Here is an 18,105-nt window from a genome sequence, read left to right as displayed (position 1 = left end):
ACTTTAAACGCTTTCTTTTGTCTTGAAAACAATCCCATGATAACAGTTTTTTTTTTCACTCTGAAAACAGACTACTCCGAAACTTCAACCAACAAAATGAGCTACTAAGTTCTAAGCCTTTAAATACTAGCATAGGCGACACGTTCTAATTGTTCCGTGACGTCACAGAAGGCGCATACAGATGTGTACAGCTGGAATGATAGGAGTGCGTGACCTGTTCCTTTTGAATAAAAACATTTACGTGCACGTGCACAGATAGACCCAAAGTAATGCTCAAGCACCTGAACTTTTGGCTAGATAATTGACATTTTTGCAAGTGTTACAGTGCAAAGGTCGAAAATGTCTTTAAAATTCGATATATTAATTTGTGTGTGTGTGTGTGTGTGTGTGTGTTCATAACATAATATATTAAAGTTTTTGCTCTATTTTGCCGATGGAAATAGTTCCAAACAAAGCAGAACAGTTGCATGTTTCCTTCTTGAACGATTCCGCGTTTTTGAACGAATTGAGTGATTCAGTCATTTAATAACAATTTCATAACATTCGTAACATTAAATAACATTCATGAACGAATCGTTTGAATAACCACTCTATGATTCACTTATAAACTCTTGCTATATTATAATTTAATTCAACGTGACATTTCTTAATTTCTTCTTAATGACAGGTGCTGAGTTGACAAGTCACAACAACACATCCCGCCCTAATTTTTTGTTTTATTAATTTTTTAATAATATTTTTTTATATACTCCTCTTGGTATATAATTGACCTTTGGCATTTGCTGATGTAAAATCCAATCAGTTAAGTACAATAATCAACCTTGCTCCTCTTCCCTGAAATGTAATTAGGTTTTGTCATTTAAAGGAATTAAGGCAAGAAGAACTGTGATAGAAGCACAATAATTTGGAAAAAGCTTAGAAAGCCTTGACCTCCGGTGAGTGGGTCAGGCATTGTATTATCAATGTAACTAAAGGCCAAGAGAAGCTTTTTTGAAACAGCACGTATCCTATTAGTCTTAGAGTGTTTGGTATTTAATATCTGAATTTAATATCTGCATATAGTGTACTCAAAGCAGCATTTAATGAAGGTTTTATGGTCAGCAGGTATTTACTTATCGACGCACGTTCGCTTCTGAAAGTAGGTTTGAGATATTCCCAAACTCATCAGAGCAAAAATGGTTACTTCAAAAGAATTGTAAGAACTAACAATATACCTGCATCTTCTTGGAAATATCAAACAAATTTTCTTAGGTAATTGTTGTTACTGCCTTTTTACAGGAAATGAAATGACAGAATTGAATGCCTGGCTGGTTGTATTGCTGAACTTTCAGCAGGTTAGGAGGGTGTGTTATTGAAGCATGGGGAAAATGAATTTGGATGTACTCAACCTGCAAAAACTGTGCTCAGTTATGGCCAGGACTTGCTGCTTTTGTTAATCATGCATGTCACAACTGAGCAGCAACTAGCTACATGAAATTTAGATGTAATGTAACCCAATTTTGACATTTTAATTTATTTAGTGCTTAAAAAAATCCCAAATTATTTTAAATGCTGTGCTGCTTCTTCCTTTCAGATTGTAGCCTTAATTGCAAGGTAATTGTGATTTATTATACAGATTAAATATTTCCTGAAATAAAGCATAAGAAATATAAAGCACAGTAAAATGCTTTGTGTCTGCTGTTCGAGATACAGCCTGTTTGAAAGTGCTCAGAGACATTGAGCCAATTTCTTGTTATTACAGCAATGGTTTCTTTGGGGAATCCAATGAATTTTGTGAATGCTACACTTGTGAAAGGTACAGCTTTCTGTGTTTCTATTTTACCAATGTCATTTCTATTATACCTGCATCATTTAATCATGTTTGGTTCCTGTTCCAAAGACGTGGCACTGGTGCTTTCAAATCTAAATCAGGAATTAAATAGGCTGAAGAATGTCAGAGAGCTGAGCCAAAACTCAGTTGGCTCCAATACAGAAGGAAAAACTCTGGAATCACCTTTAACTGAATTACCAATATGTAGAAAAACTCATTGAATATTCAAAGATATAGCTGGCATCACAAAGGAGTATATCAATTTTATGTTTAATAAGTGGTTCTAAAACCAGGTAAACCATGCAGATATGCATTTACCTCACCTTCAAACAGTGTCCAGCAAATAATACAATTGTACCAAAGAGACTTTGGTCCTCAGTACCTTTGTTCCATAAGATTACGAAGTCAAAGCCAAGAGTCAGAAGTCACAGCCTCTACAGGTCCTAGGATGCATTGTATGGACTTTTCACTGCTAATAAAAGATTCACTGCGAGCATTTTCATAATTAGGTTATAGAGCATCCTGCAAAGGAAAGCAATCACCTAGAATGTTCCTTAGCATTTGATGCTAATAGCGTTTTTTTTGTGTGTGGTACTTGTCCAGTACTCAGTGGAAAACTGACAACATCATATAATTGCACTGGCCTGTTATTATGAACCAAGATCAGTTTGAATGAAATCTACATATTACAAAAACATGGTATAAATTATGGGATTAAAGGCTTGAGAGAGAAGATAAGTGTCATCCAGAGTTAAAATCAACGGAACGCTTAAACTGTTCATTTGAGCATCTTAACAAATCATAATAAATATGTCATTGTTATTTGCATGACACCAAAATGTTATTTTACACCAAATCATGAAAAATAAGAAGATAAATCACACACACAAAAACAATATTAACTGTTTTAATGATAACATCATTCTTCATTCAAACAACATATGGTGCTAAACATTTGCAGACAGATTGAAATGGTTCGGTTTGATGTTTGAAATATGCGTGAAAACAGTCATTATTTTCTAGTCTGTTTAGTGGGGCAGAAATGACACATTTCACTATTAGTCTAATAAGAAGTTGAGAGCTTTAGGTATGGGTACCACAGAAATCCTACATTTCACATAGAAATTGTAAATGTTCATTTATACTATCCACCGTTGTCCAACACATGCCCTGGTCTTATTTAAAAGTTCTGAAAACTTGCAATGAACTCAGCATCTTTTCAGTTAAAATGCAGTTTGTGGTTTGTAAATTTAGTTTTGCAGTATATGAATGATTTCATAATGCTAATTAGCTAGCTATAAATGTCCATTTGTTTTATGACTTAATTTTTGGAGACTTTTTATTGTAAACTTATGTTTCCTTTTTTTAAAATCATATTTATGGCTATACTGTCAGTTCAATACAAGTACATCATACAGTTATGGCTGAGATTACATGAAAAATTCACACCCAAGGCAGGTCTTCATAAATAAGAATAATTATCAATACTGTCCACTTGGTGGTGCTATTTTGTTAGTGAACATTTAGATTACAATCCTATTCAAAATCATACAATAATCATACAGTCATTTCGCTTTGAAATCTTGTTCAAGATGCGTCATTATTGTTAGGACTGACCAATTACTTGTCAAGAAATGTTCACATCAAAGCCAAAATGGCAAGATTGTGTCAGATGCTTTTGGGAAGTAGTTCTAAAATGTTTTTTTTAGAGAGAAAATGAGTGAGGTAAATCCTTCTGATGTCTTGTGTCTTGCAGATACATCTGAGACAAACGATACTCATTGTCAAGGTGTTAATATGTTTATATGCATCTCTGTGGTACTACATTCGCGTTTGTGCAACAACGGGTAATAGGCCGATTTGTTTTTTCAAGAGTTGGAAATTAGATTCCCTTCTTTGTTGCAAGCTCAAAGTCTCAACACACTGGAAGGAGGTAATTTTATATCTCAGCTGGGGGGACACGTTCCCTCTGGACTGTAACATGAAGTGGACCGTTTTCTCTCACACTCTTTCTGAGCAAGATTTTGTCCTTTCTTGTGTACATTTATCACAACAACCCATAAGACAAAACTCTTACGTTTTTACATCCTTAGATTTGAAGGGAATCTCTTATCATTATTATTATTTATTTTTTACATTTGCCATTTAATGTCTATCTGCTTGAGTGTTGCTGTGATGGTTTAAATGTTGCTATGGAAAAGAGCACCATGCATTATGACCACACATTAGGTTAAATAAGATATTTCATTCAAATTGATAATGTCTTTTGTGAGGTACATTAGTTACAGTGAGCAAAGCTAAGAGATGACTTCTTTGGCTTGATCATGTGTTTAATATGTGTTGGTCATACATTGTAAAATACTATTATATTTGATGCCAAAATCAACAGCGCAAAATGAGGTAGTGATCTATTTATGGGCTGTTCTGAGAACTTCATTAGAGATGGACAATATGACTAGCAGGAAATGTAGTGTTTTGATGAGGTTTATAATGACAGTAAATGAAAAAATCACATTAAATTCTGCATTTATGGGTTTGTTGTCATTAAGTTGTGGCTTCAAATGATGGTAGTTCCAGATCCTCTGCCATCCCATCTCCTCACAACTGCACAGCAAGAGTTTCTGTTGCCATGGTGACACCTTTGGTTTCTTATGACCACTGCACTTAAATACATTAAACTGAACCCATGAAATTGTCCACAAGTACAGGAAAGTCACAATATATATGCACCTTTGATCAATACTTTTAATATTGCTTGATCTATAAATTCTAAAAATGTGAAAATGTTAATGTAATAAGATAGGTTATACTGTAGCCTTTATAAAACTGCTGGATTTAAAGTCACTCTCTTTTGCTTGGATTGCAATAATCCTGTTTCACAGTGTCATATTGCAGTTAGAATTTTTCACAGAAGTTTCCCTCAAACGTCTCAAGAGCAGGAGTTTTCAAATGCTGTACAAATATATTTTAATTCAATATTTTTTTTCTTCAGGTGTATGTTTTACATTAGACTAGTGAGTTGAAAAGATCAGTTTAAGGTACATATTTTTTAATCTACAAGAATCTAAAAAATGAATGATAGATATCATAACATATTCTTATCATGTTTTTTGTAAATTTTCCAGCACTGAAAAACTAAATTAATAACTTAATTATTATTTTTATTTCTTTTTTTTATGGGAAAAAAATTGATATGAAATAGAGGAACCAAACCAAAGCTCAGAGCCTGATAAATATCCTCTCTAAAGTGTCATTATTCACATCTGTATGATTCATGAGTCCATTTAAAAGTATTTGTTGGTTCCTTCTGGCCATTTCTTCTTTGCTCTCTTTCTTATCTATTCATGCTTTGCACTTTAACTAACTGCTGTTATAAACTGTGGTTTTCTTTCCTCTTCTGTGGCAGGATGTTTATTTTCTGCTGTTCACTTTTACATCTTAAGTCATCATCATGATCCATTAGAAGTGTCATGGGAAGCATAGAATAACAGGGGAGTGGCTCAGTATTTTCCTCTTTGGGAATCCATTCTATTATATGGCTAGAATTTAACTGAGGTCATATGCAATGCAAACAGTCATATTACTTCTCATAGTATTTTCTATTTTCTATAATAGATTAACCATTAACCCGGTTCAGGCATATCATATCACTCATCATTTGGGAGTTATCATTAAAAGAATTCCTGTTTTCTTGAGAGCAAGTAGGCCAGGCACGTTCTAATGCACAAAGACTGATTGCATAGTGGTTACAGCCCGCATTTGATGAGGGTCAGAGGTAATCAGGAGCATGTCCAAAGCATTTCTGTTTGAGTTCATGTGAAGGGCCTTTCAGAGCCCCTTCAGAGGAGCAGTATTGGAGAAGATGTGATTCAAGCTGTGGACTGCATGACAAGACATACCTAGCCACAATATTAAATAGCTGTTGTGGTCTTGTGTACAAGAAATACCGTGTTTTACTGCTGAGAGCAAGGGCCTAGTGAGGTTTACTTTGGAGATAAGATTTCCACACGATTTGAGGAATAGATGGAGGAACAAGCATTCAGCAATATGATAAGGACTTGCACTGGGCTGCTGGACAAACAAATATATTACATATATGACAGGAATTGACTGAGGATGCAAGTAATCCATATGTGAGAATATGATCATCTCTAGTTCAACACCATGGGAGAGATTTTTGGCGTATCTTTTTATTGATCTTTCTGTGAAATCAAAGCAGGTTATTTCAGTTTTTACTTCGTTGTCCTATCTGCATACAGAATTAATGCATATATGAATGAATTTAAAAGACTCTATGTTTAGGCTTTTGTCCTGTTTTTGGCTTATAATGTAACCAATATATCCTGTCATCAGCTATATCAGGTCATCCAGCCTGTCTGGGCCTAGAAATTTCTCCATCCTTTTTTTCTCTTTTGTGGAATGACAGCTTTTTGGAATTAAAGAAATAGTTAATCCAAAAAATGTACACACCCTTCCAATCCAAGATGTAGATGAGTTTGTTTCTTCATGGGTGCCGTCAGAATGAGAGTCCAAACAGCAGATAAAAGCATCACAGTAATCCAGTAATTCACAAATGTATGTTTGTTGTGAGAGGACAACCGAGGGTGGACTTTTTTTCCCTGAAGGAAGCGTTATTATGAATTATGGACTTGTAGTTAAAAATGCCTTAATGATGGATTTGATGGAATGAGGGATGGACTGGAGTTGTGTGGATTGCTTGTGGATTATTGTGTTTTTATCAACTGTTTAAACTCTCATTCTGTTGGCACCCATTCACTGCAGAGGATCCACTGGTGAGCAAGTAATGCTCAATTTCTCCAAACCTGTTTCTGATAAGGAATTAAACTCATCTACATTTCGGATAGCCTGATGGTGAATAAATTTTCAGCACATCTTCATTTCTGGGTGCTCGAACTGTTCCTTTAAATTGTGCATTCTATATGTTCTGGACCACATCTTCACTGAAATTGTACTATATATAAAAAGTGTAAGCACAAACAACCATACCAGTTAAAGCATATACCCAACCTAGTCTGCATCTATATTAACTTTGTATTAATTAAATCAAAAATGAAAATGTCTTTAACCTGAGGGATTTTGTTTCCTTTTTTATTACTTAATAAATGCATTTGTAAATATAAATAAATGTCTGTCTTGAGATTCAATGCTTCACGGGGCAGAAAATAGATTCGGCAATGAGAAATTTCCAAGTGCTGATCAATCTGCAAATTAATTTAGCTCACTACAGTCTGCATTGATGAATGGCTTCTGCTGAGGCACTCAGGCAAAAATCTTAGATTTGATTTCATGAGAGAGATTAAAGCACCTTTCGTCGTATTACATGAATTGATTGAGTGATTCAGTTTATACCTTCACAATAAAATAGATGCTCACAACAAATTACAGATACCCAACAGCGGCTTCTGATTTATGCTGAAGACAGCACGTTCACCAGTTCACACTAAATTGGCTGCCTTCTTGTCTTTAATAATGAAGAACATTCTGTCAGGTCAAATGGGCTATATCTAATTAACTCAGACATTTTGAATCCAGTGTCCAATTACACAAGTTAAAACTCCAATATCATCATATTTTTGTATTAGCTCTTGGGTATAACAGAACATGGACTAACATGAATCATATATACTGGCAGAGCACCTTGGACCAGAAACTCATGTTCTAAAAACCAGCAAGGATAATACACACAAAATTGAAAATTCTGTCATCATTTACTCACCCCATTTACTCATGTCATTCTCAGTGTTCTGTTTGGAATATGATAAAATAATTTTAATTTTTGAGTGAACTATATCCGTTTATTATTATTTCTTTCTTTCTTTATTTTTCTTCCCCAGCAAGGACATAGGCTACTATACAACATTTTAACATTGGTTATTTTTCATAGAAGAAATATTGCACTAAATACTGTATGTTTTCTCTATTCAAACTACAGCAAATATAATTGCTGTGAGCCTTAATATCTCTGCCCTACTTTTTGATTATGATCCCACTTGAAAAAAGTGTGCAATGCAGTGCCTAAACGTGTCTGTCTATGAATATCACACAGAAACAACATATATATATATATATATTTACTTTCACGAACATGGTGTCATCAATCTCAAAGGCATACTCTGACACATATTGACTGCTTTATTGGCAAAAACAGTCCATATGGCACCTTCAGCTTCATATGAGTACGAAAACCCTTTCGAGACATGCATGCTGTCTTAGACACAAACCTGTAATTTTACAGTGAGGCCGACGAGAATGTTTAGTCAGCTACATTCCTTACGGTAGGTTCCCGCCGCAGCGCGCGAATTCTCTTCTATTCCTTACGGTAAGTGCTTGCGGCTTGTGTTGGTTTTGCGATTGTCACAACTGTAGCACGCGAGCGGCGCACAACATCAAGGTAGCAAGCAACAGCCTGTCTGCGAGAAAAGGTAAAATGGATAATGATTTCTCTTTCTTATGAAATGCTAGCTGCAATTCTACATTTAAAGTCAAGCATTATTGCAGTTGTTTTGTTCAAAGAGAGCAAAAGTGTTAGGACAATTTTCTTTTTGAAGGAAGAGAGTGTACACAGTTAGTCACCTTCTCTCTGTTTGGTCCGATTAATAAAACCCTGGAAACAACGTCTACGGTAATTAAATACTTACCATTTACAGTATTATTCTGTTTTAGCTTTAGACTAAAGAGAACAACTGGCTAGCATTGAAAAGTTAGCGGTGAATAAATCAACTGTCTTCCAAACTCGACGTGTTCTCTGCCGTCTGTCATAATACACATATAGACTGGCTTTGGACAGTTTGTCGTTCTCTGGCGAACATTTTACGGTTGTAATAAAACACACAGAGACTAAATGAGTAAGTAAAAGCAATGGGAATGGTTTGAAACAATTTTGCAAGCCAAGCTTACAGTACAACATGGTCTGTTGAGGGCACGTTGAGACGTTTTAAGCATAAGCTACCTGTATTTTATTTCAATTCTTTACTAAAATTAGTGCATTTTGCCTGATCTATGTACATGCCTAAAGTGCTTTTAAAATTCTCGATTATAATGTTTTAGTGGTTTTCCTGTCTTTTTTTATTGCAGTAGGCTATTTATACTATTCCTGTCTGGCAACCTTCACAGTGCAGAGCTCTGCACTTTTTGTTTTTGATATTTTAAGCTAGAGTATGTATTTATATGGCAAAATGAAAGAGTTTTGATGTAGTCTCTTTGTTGTGGAGACAGAATTACTTTCTGATTTGTATTATGGACATGCTATACAATCAGTTTTTCAACATAAACTACTTTTTTTTCTTTAGGAGTTTGAGATGGACAGTTAGTATATTGAATAACAAAATGTTGTCTATTAATGTATTGTCTATTAATCCAACTCAATCCAAGCAGCTGAGTCCTTAGCCATCTTCAAGAAACGCCTAAAAACATATCTCTTTATTTGACCCTCTAACTCTAGCACTCTCTATTCAAATTCTATTTTATCTATTTGTTTTCTTTTTTTAATAATAAAAAAAACACTTGACCCTCTAACAATTGCACTCTATTCGTTCACTGCTTGTTTTCTTGAAAAAAAAGGCCTCTAACACCATTCTCTATTCTTCAAGTACTGCATTAGGCTAACCAAGCCTTGTCATAACACTTGCAAATTATTGCTCTTTTGTTGATTTTGATTGCTTCTATTGTCCTCATTTGTAAGTTGCTTTGGATAAAAGCGTCTGCTAAATGACTAAATGTAATGTTACCATTATTTTAAAACTCCTTTCGCTACTCTTATAATTGGCTGTCGATGTAGAAGTTTTCATTATGCAGTGGATCCAGTCTTGTATACTGCTACACTTTCTTATATGATAACACAGAAACCAGTGTTAACAGCCTTATCTATTTTTCAGAAGCACAGAATCGTATCTAAAGCACTTAATGCGTCATTGGTGTTAAGGACAGGGTTTAAGAGGGTAAGCATAACAACTGGTCACAAGATCTCATTTTGCTTGCTTTTAAAGTGGTTTGAAATAATGTGTAGTTATGTTTATTTGGACTTTATTTGATCCAAATTCCCTCTACACTGCACAGATAGCCTACAATTTAACCTAATGACACTCTCATCTAGACATGTCTTGGTTTGTAACTAAGTTTGATAGTGACCCTAGTCACTTTTCAAGAAAAAAATTGTTTAAAACATCCACACTGCATGGTGATGAATATAATGACACATATCAATCATTTAATCAATTTTTATGCAGAGACCAATGGGCCGGCCACAAGTTGAGCAAATAACAACATGTTTAATTAATAGTTGTTTAACTAACAGTATTGTAAATAGGATTTTGAATTTGAAATAGAAAACACTGCTGTTCTCATTTGTAAAGGATATTTATTAAATTAATTAATGAATATATAATACATTTTGCACCACAGTGCCATCTGACGGGTTTCAGCACCTAGATACTGCAGTTTTTCTTATTTTTCATGTCAAGGATGCAAAGTCATTGAGAAGAACAAAGAACAAATTTTCCTATATTTAGATGAAATATTGATAAACTATACCGTATATGTTTCTGATAAAACAAACATTGATTGATAAAGTCATATCCTAGAACCCGAAGGCTTACTGTGTTGCAGTAAAGACTTAAATGGTGTAGAAATAGCTATTTACTTTTCAATGCCTTTAATAGATTTACTGTAGCTTCTAAATGAAATGGGCACCTAATGTGACGTTCCTCAACATATGGATGTACATTACAGGAAACACTCTTAATTGGGTCAGTCCCCTGTGCTCTGTCTGACTTCTTTAACCTGCTTCACATTAATTAATCATTTTCTCTGTTCCTCAGCTCTCTGTAGATGCATGGTGGAATGTGTATCTGAGGTTTTACTAGAAGACGCTGGACCATATGTTCAGAGAGTGGGATTTTAAATTCTGTGTCCATCTTAATTGATTAGAAGTAAGTAGTTTACATCTTTTTTATATAATGTTTATAAAACAATGGCATGTTTATAATCTGTAATGTTATTAGATTTTTTTTCTCAGAAAATCTCAGTTGTATACTTTTACCATTAATATTATTCTAAATCTAAGAAAAATATGCAAGACACGGCTAAGGTGAAACAAGCAAAATATGAAGGTGGTACTTCAAGCTTGAATTGTTCTGATGGAAAATCAATTTTTTATTGAATGACCACACAGGTCAGGGGCCAGATTAATTGTTCTAACTGTTTTATTGCATTCATTTCATTATAATTAATTGAGTCACTTGAGTCAATACAATCAGGACACTTAAGATGAATGAAATGCTTCCTAAAGCCTCTTTAGACATTGTGTCCTTTTGCTGTAGAAAAGCGATTTTGTGAGGCCTTGGACTGAATCACTGAGGAAGATGCATGCTGTGCTTCATGAAGTGAAACATTAACAGCTCTGATTGAGGTAATGGCTCTGTGCTTAGTCAAATTACCGGATCATCAGTAACCCCGGGCCAGAAGGAAACGTTGTTCCCATTCAGTGGTAAATTTGTAGGTATAAGGTTAGGAGTGTGAGGGCTGTCTGTGGAATTATTTTACAGTAGCGAACGCACATTTTTTGTTTCACCTGTAGTATGTCAAGACTAGTGAAGTATATATTTATACAGGGTTCGATTTGCCGGGGGGGGGGGACCAGGGATAAAAAACACTGGTCTACGCATCCCTGCCTCTGCTGAATTATTTTTATCTCCGGTGGGGATAAAAAACATCCCGCGCACAGCACTGAAGTCCCGATCTGAATCAAATGATTCGCGATACGCGGTTTGAAGTCCCAATATGTGATCCGATTGGAGCGCTTCAAAACAGTGAATTATATATATATATATATATATATGTGTGTGTGTGCTTTTTTTGGGCATATTAAACAATATGCATTAGGGCTGAAACGATTAGTCGACATTATCGACAACGTCGACAATAAAAAATTGTCGACAAATATTTTTGTTGTTGAGTAGTCGTTTGATCTCATATGACCTAATGTAAGAGCCTGCAATAACGCGGGTTGACCAGTGTGGCGCTGTAGCGCAAGACTGTAATTAAGCTCTCCTGATGCAATTCAAAAGAAGAAGACGCAGCACTTCAGAGCAAACCGAGCGGCAACCTCCCGCTCTCTCTCTTGAAGCCAACAAGGAAGTGACTTAAACTGTAATTCGTCAACTGGCCGCTAGAGGCTGGCTGCAAGGCACACAGCCTTATCTAGCTTATCCATATCATACTTTTGAAGTCAAAGCATCGTCATAAAACCATACAGAAGCATGGATGTCTGAACTTTACTTTACCCCCTCTGGTCTACGCATCCCTGCCTCTGCTGAATTATTTTTATCTCCGGTGGGGATAAAAAACATCCCGCGCACAGCACTGAAGTCCCGATCTGAATCAAATGATTCGCGATACGCGGTTTGAAGTCCCAATATGTGATCCGATTGGAGCGCTTCAAAACAGTGAATAACACCGTCGAGCTAGGTGGGCGTGGTTTCAGCAGCCAGCTCCCGCCTCTTTGCCCATTTTCGATTATCCGGGAGTGACGCGCGGTGACGAGCTGCCAAGATGGCGACGGCTGGCTCCGCCTACTTTAGGCTTCAAAACGCTCGTCGGAAGTCTACGGGTTACGTCACGGACACTACGTCCATGTTTTTATACAGTCTATGGAGCAAACAGCCGAACCTGAAGCTGCTGAGCGGAGTTTGGATGAATATGTAAATATACAGTATACTGCGCGCTTTCCTCTCAATAACAAAATAAACACATCAAAAACCGACAGCGGTGAGAAAGCAGAAATGCATCTGATTACAGCGATGTGGATGTTTGCACGAGCTCTACAGTTCAGTACTCCAGTAAAGTCCAGTCACGTCACGTTTATTTTTATAGTACTTTATGCAATAGATAACCTTAAATCAAGCAGCTTTACAGTATTATGAAACGTGAAAAACCAGAGTCAGTGACGCTTTCAGTTAGAATTACAACTTGATTTTCTGTTATGTCTTATCCATATGACTTACAAAAAGATATTTTAGGCAGAATGATGTGTCATTCAGCTACTTTTTCATATAGCTAATTAAATGGTGAATAAGAGAGTTTCTCTGCCATCTCATTTTGTGTGCCAAATATATTTATTTGTATAAATTTATTGTATAATTGTAATTACATAATTGTAAATTTACATAATATGACTTTCAAAAGCTGAAGTGATTACCTTAATTTAGAATATTAGAACATGTATAACTCAATATTTAACTAATTGCAAAAGCTGAATAATCAATAAATGTCTACTGATTAATCAGCAAAATAATCGATGATTAGTCGATTAATCGCTCTAATAATTGTTAGATTAATCGATTATCAAAATAATCATTTGTTGCAGCCCTAATATGCATCCAAAGTTGCAAATAACAAGTGTCTGTTGTCTTCCTGTTAATTAGATTTTGAAAAAGTTTAAAGCCAATGATTTTAGTCTTATCATCTTCACCACCAAACACCCCACCCATCCTAGCCATGGCATTTAGCAGACAAACACTCTTTCCACATAAAAGCCCTCATCTGTCTCAATCTATAAATTTGCCTCACAGCTTTGTTTAGTCCTTGCACTAGACGTCATAATCATATTACACTACATTACCTTTTTATAAGATCATTTGGCATAAAAACACAGAAATTAAGAAAAAAAAGAGAAAAGCTGCATCCAAGCTTGTCCAGATAATAAGCATCTTGTGTATTAAACAAGTTTTAAGCATAATCATTACATCATCTGTTTACGTTTGGTTTGTTATGACCAATATTGTAAAGTAATAGAGACACAGATGGCGGATCGATTAAAGTTAATGATAAATGATGGTTTTATGTGATGCTTGGTTTCTAATGTTTTCATTTATTTGGCTAATGTTTACTCTGTTTATTAAAGGATTTTACAGTCTTCACAGAAGAATTTTAGAGGTTTTGGAGGTTAACTTCCTGTTTTGCAGATCATTTTGACTTTGATGTGGCAGATGCCTTGTTTTCATTCAAAGAGCACAGTGAAGTACTTCTTACAATTTCGGCTGATCGCCTGTCACATATTAGGAAGGGCAATTGTTTGATTTACTAAATTCCCCTTTGGATCAATAAAGTATCTATCTTTCTATATTGACCCTCCACATACTCCATTGTCTAAGATATGAAGATTCCTATGGCATGGGAGGCTTCATTCCACGTAACCATGTGAAATCAGATGCAAAGGGTCTTTTGTGAAGCAAAGTGCAGAATGGCTGTAGCCTTTAAATATAAACCAAATGGATTTTTCCCCACACATGGCATGGAAAGAACATCCTCAACCCTTTAACTGTCCGACACAGATGACTGCACAGCAGCAAAAAGGGCTTTTCATTCTCCAACCTAATTAACTTTGGGGGTCTTTGTCAGGAACCTCTTTGGCAAGGGCATTTAAATATTTAGATGTACTCATTTATTTTTATAACCATAGACTGTCTACATTTTGCAGATTTGGCTAAATACTCAGCATTTTTGTATAGCTGCAAGTGCATTGAAATATTATGTCTTTCCCCCACAAGAATGTCAGTCAATTAGGAATGACTGCAGATGTTATTCTGTATTTGACTGAACTTTATACCAATTAACACACTTGTAGAGAGAAAAGGGAATCAGGCTGAACTGTTTACCCAGAATCAATTTAAGATTATAAATGCATTATGATTATTTGCTTGATGGCTGTGTGCAAAATCTTTACTTTATAGGAAATGCAAGGAATGGGCATTTACCTACTTTTGGCACTGAAGATTTTAACCCAGACATGTTGAAGGCAGCAGGATGATTTGCTTTCTAGTCACCACTGAATAATTGTTAAAATAGGCTATAATTTGATACTGATTTGATACTGTTAAAATTTGATTGAGAGGTAGGCTTGCAATTTAATGGTTGAACAGTTTCTTTTGTTAACTTGGTGTTCATGTTCAGAGATGGCTTATTTCAGCTAAAGTTATCCAGCTAGTGTAAGCAAACGGCTTAGTTTATTATTGCTCTGAGCCATCGGGGAGGAAGAGTGTGGGAGACAAATTCACTGTGAGTGAATCAAATTATTGCTGTGATAACTGAAAATTCTGGTTTGGTCAGTTCAGCGTTTTTACAAATATCATGAGATGTTATTCAATGTTCTTAGATTTTAATGGCATGGGTCATTAATCTCATATCATAGCTGTTGTATTCCTAATATATTTTGTGTTGTTTCATGAATGTTGTTAGCTTGGCCCAAAATATTATCTTCCGCTTTCTTGTCTTGTAGGCAACTTTGTTGATGAGATCTAATTTGGTCATGCTACTTCATGCGGCTTGCTTAGGGTACAGATACAGATTTTACTTCATTTTGTGCATTTGAAGTTTATTCAAATCCATATAAATATTGCATTACAAGATTTTTCAGGATGTTATATTAGTGTCATTGATATGCTATTCTAGTTTTCGTTAATATTTTGAATTAGATGATTTCATATCTTTTTCATTTGAAGTTTTAGTAATTCTGTTGTGTTTTTGTAATTTTTATTAGTTTTTTATGTCCATATAGATTTTCGTTAATTTAGTGTATTTTATATTTTAATATTTCAATTTTCTAATTTTTATTTTTTATAATTTTCTGTTAACATTTTATTATATATTTTGTAATTGTATTATTATATTTCAGTTAATGAAAAACATTTTTATGGTTTTAGTTAATGATAAAAGCCTTGATCAATACTCGACTCATTGTAAAATGTAGCAAACAATTTTTTTTATAGAAATACTTATAAATTTGTTAGAACTTTCTACATGGAAATTTTAAACAAATTCTGCATTTGTACTCGTTTGAACTAACTTGTGCAATGTAGAGCTTACCACATCATTTTTTTAGTGTAGTATGAAATACAACCTTATGACAACTGAATGAATTTTGTACAACAGTGTGTCTTCCTGTCGCCCTTTGTTTTATTCGTCTGGTGGAAAAATGGAAGTGTTTATTGTTTAGAGGCTGTCTATTTCTGCTGATGAATCACCTCATAGGTTGGAATATGAGCATTATGCCAGCTCTGTTTTACTTCACCGAGACTGTGCTGCTTGTTCACATTATTTCCACTGAGGTGACTGAGAGCAGCTCCTGGACTTACACACAGCAGGCAGAGCTTTCCTTCACATGCCAGCTGCCAGAAAGCACAATTCACAGAAATTACGATGTGGTATTTTTGTTTCTGAAATTACAGAAAGGTAGCACTGGATGTTTTAATACACATTAGGCGATAAATAAAAAAATCGCAGTGCCAACTTAATTTTGAGCATTGATTGTGGGAACTGTTTGTGCTCCAGTAATACGGAATAATGAAAATGCTGTCAGCTTAAAACAGCCCATTTCAGTGTCTACTATTTAACAACTTTAAACTTTATACTGGAGGTGTTTCTTGTAGACATCATGTAGCCGCTTTCAGAGGCAGTTTTGAAGATCCAGCGGAAAGCGTCATGCGGAGCTCTTCAAATCAATATGTCAGGCCTGACAAGCTTAAAGCATCTGACTTAGAGGGGCTCTCAGATTCTCTCAAAAGGTGTTGGTTCTGCTTGCAGCTAATGACTTAGCTGAAGGCATTGCATTGTAATAATGAGGAAAAACTGCTTTCCCTGACAACTGAAATGGAACCTACTTAACATAGCACAGTGAAGCACTGGCTAACACATAGATTAGATATTCAACACAGCGTCATCTCCATCTCATTGTTTTGTTTCTGTGAGCAATGGATGCCTTGTTTTAACGAACCTTTGCACTCCAAATTTGTGCTTGTGGTGAAATGTTTAAACCGTCAGATCCCAATTCATGTAATATGCATGACTGTAAATCCCACCCAGATCTGCACTGACCTTTCTTATCTGCTGAGTATGAGAGTGTGTTGTCATGGCGAAAGCTTGACTGATGTGTAGACATGAGATCAGGAAGTTCATCTCTGCTGTACAGACTTTGAAATGTCTGTGTTGTGAAGGGTTCTCCATATTCAAGCCTGCTATTTTCGCAAACCTCTTCTACCTAGCATAGATTCAATGTTTTCTTAAGCAGCAGGAAGCAGTTCATGACTAGATTACTGCCAAACTGTTTGTTTAGGGTCAAGAGGGCTCTGTCACAAAAAGGTTACCGAGCAACAGGCCAAAAAGCTACATGTTTTGTCATCTCTGGGTGCATGCATGTAAAATCTATTTTAATTAATCGAGTTATTGAGAAATTAGTTATTGTAGGCCAGTTGAGGTTAATTATAGTCAAATGTACAGTGTAAATACACCATAAGTGAAATGCCTCTGGTGCTTTACTCCATATGTATAATAATGTTAAATGATGTAATCGTCCAGATTTTTAGTACTTTATATATAATGTACTTAATGCTATTATGTCTATGAACACATTTGTTCATAGACATAATAGCATTTGTACTTCCTTTAGGTTTGTTTTAAACCCATAAATCTTATGAGAGCCCTGTCCCAAAAATTAATCTTTTTTTTTTGTTTGTCATACAGAAGAAAGTAAAGGATGGAATATACTATTACTTTTGCCCAGATTTTTCCCCTAATTTGCAGTCTGGACAAGTCTGGAGAGTCAATCTGCTGGTTTTGGGCAGTTGAAGATGACAGATTTCACAGAAAACTTTGTAGTGTATAATGGGTACAGATTTTTTCAGACTATGAATCCATCCAGACATAAAATATGTTTTGATATTTTGAGCTGATTTTAGAACGCATATTGTTTTCATTTGTCATGTGTCTTCTTGCAACAAATTGCATGTTTCTGTGAGAGTTTGTTGTGTTTGGAACAAGCCTGAAAGTCTGGTCAGGGCTCCAGACTGCGACTAAAACGGTCACATTTGCGACCAAAAATATTAATTTGCGAGTGAGGTTTTTGCTGAGGTTGCTAGGCCTGTCACGATAACAACTTTTTGTTGTGCGATTTATTGCCCCAGATATAATTGCGATAAGCGATATTATTGTCATATTAAAGACCATTTTATGCAAGAAGGCCTACACACTTCCAAATGACAACAAACTTTTAATTTTTAAGAATATTTAGATCATGGAAATTAAGTATCAAAATATAAGATACCTTAAAAAACCTGAATAAATAGTAAATAAACATTTTCTAACAAAAAGTGCAAAGTAACAAGTACAAAAAAAGAAAAATGCACAAAGAACTTGTATGGAGATTTTTCCATCTACAGATTTTTTCCTGACCTTCTGTTCTCTGTAAATTGAGGGTGCACACTATTGCTCAGAAACACAATCAC

General features: G+C 35.2%; 1 protein-coding gene across 1 annotated transcript in view; it reads left to right on the top strand.

The window, feature by feature from the left end:
- The first annotated feature begins 8,139 nt into the window (after nt 1-8,139).
- Nucleotides 8,140-18,105, top strand: part of LOC107750619 (tumor protein p53-inducible protein 11-like) — a 28,421-nt gene continuing 18,455 nt past the window's right edge. Inside the window, exon 1 of the mRNA XM_016566109.1 lies at nt 8,140-8,253. The gene's annotated coding sequence lies outside the window, so the exon portion shown is untranslated. The remainder of the gene's footprint in view (nt 8,254-18,105) is intronic.

Source organism: Sinocyclocheilus rhinocerous, unplaced genomic scaffold, assembly GCF_001515625.1.
Source record: "Sinocyclocheilus rhinocerous isolate Xijiao unplaced genomic scaffold, SAMN03320098_v1.1 scaffold19, whole genome shotgun sequence".
Lineage (NCBI taxonomy): Eukaryota > Metazoa > Chordata > Actinopteri > Cypriniformes > Cyprinidae > Sinocyclocheilus > Sinocyclocheilus rhinocerous.
Note: the sequence above shows the minus strand (reverse complement) of the source record. Positions and strands in the feature narration are given on the sequence as shown.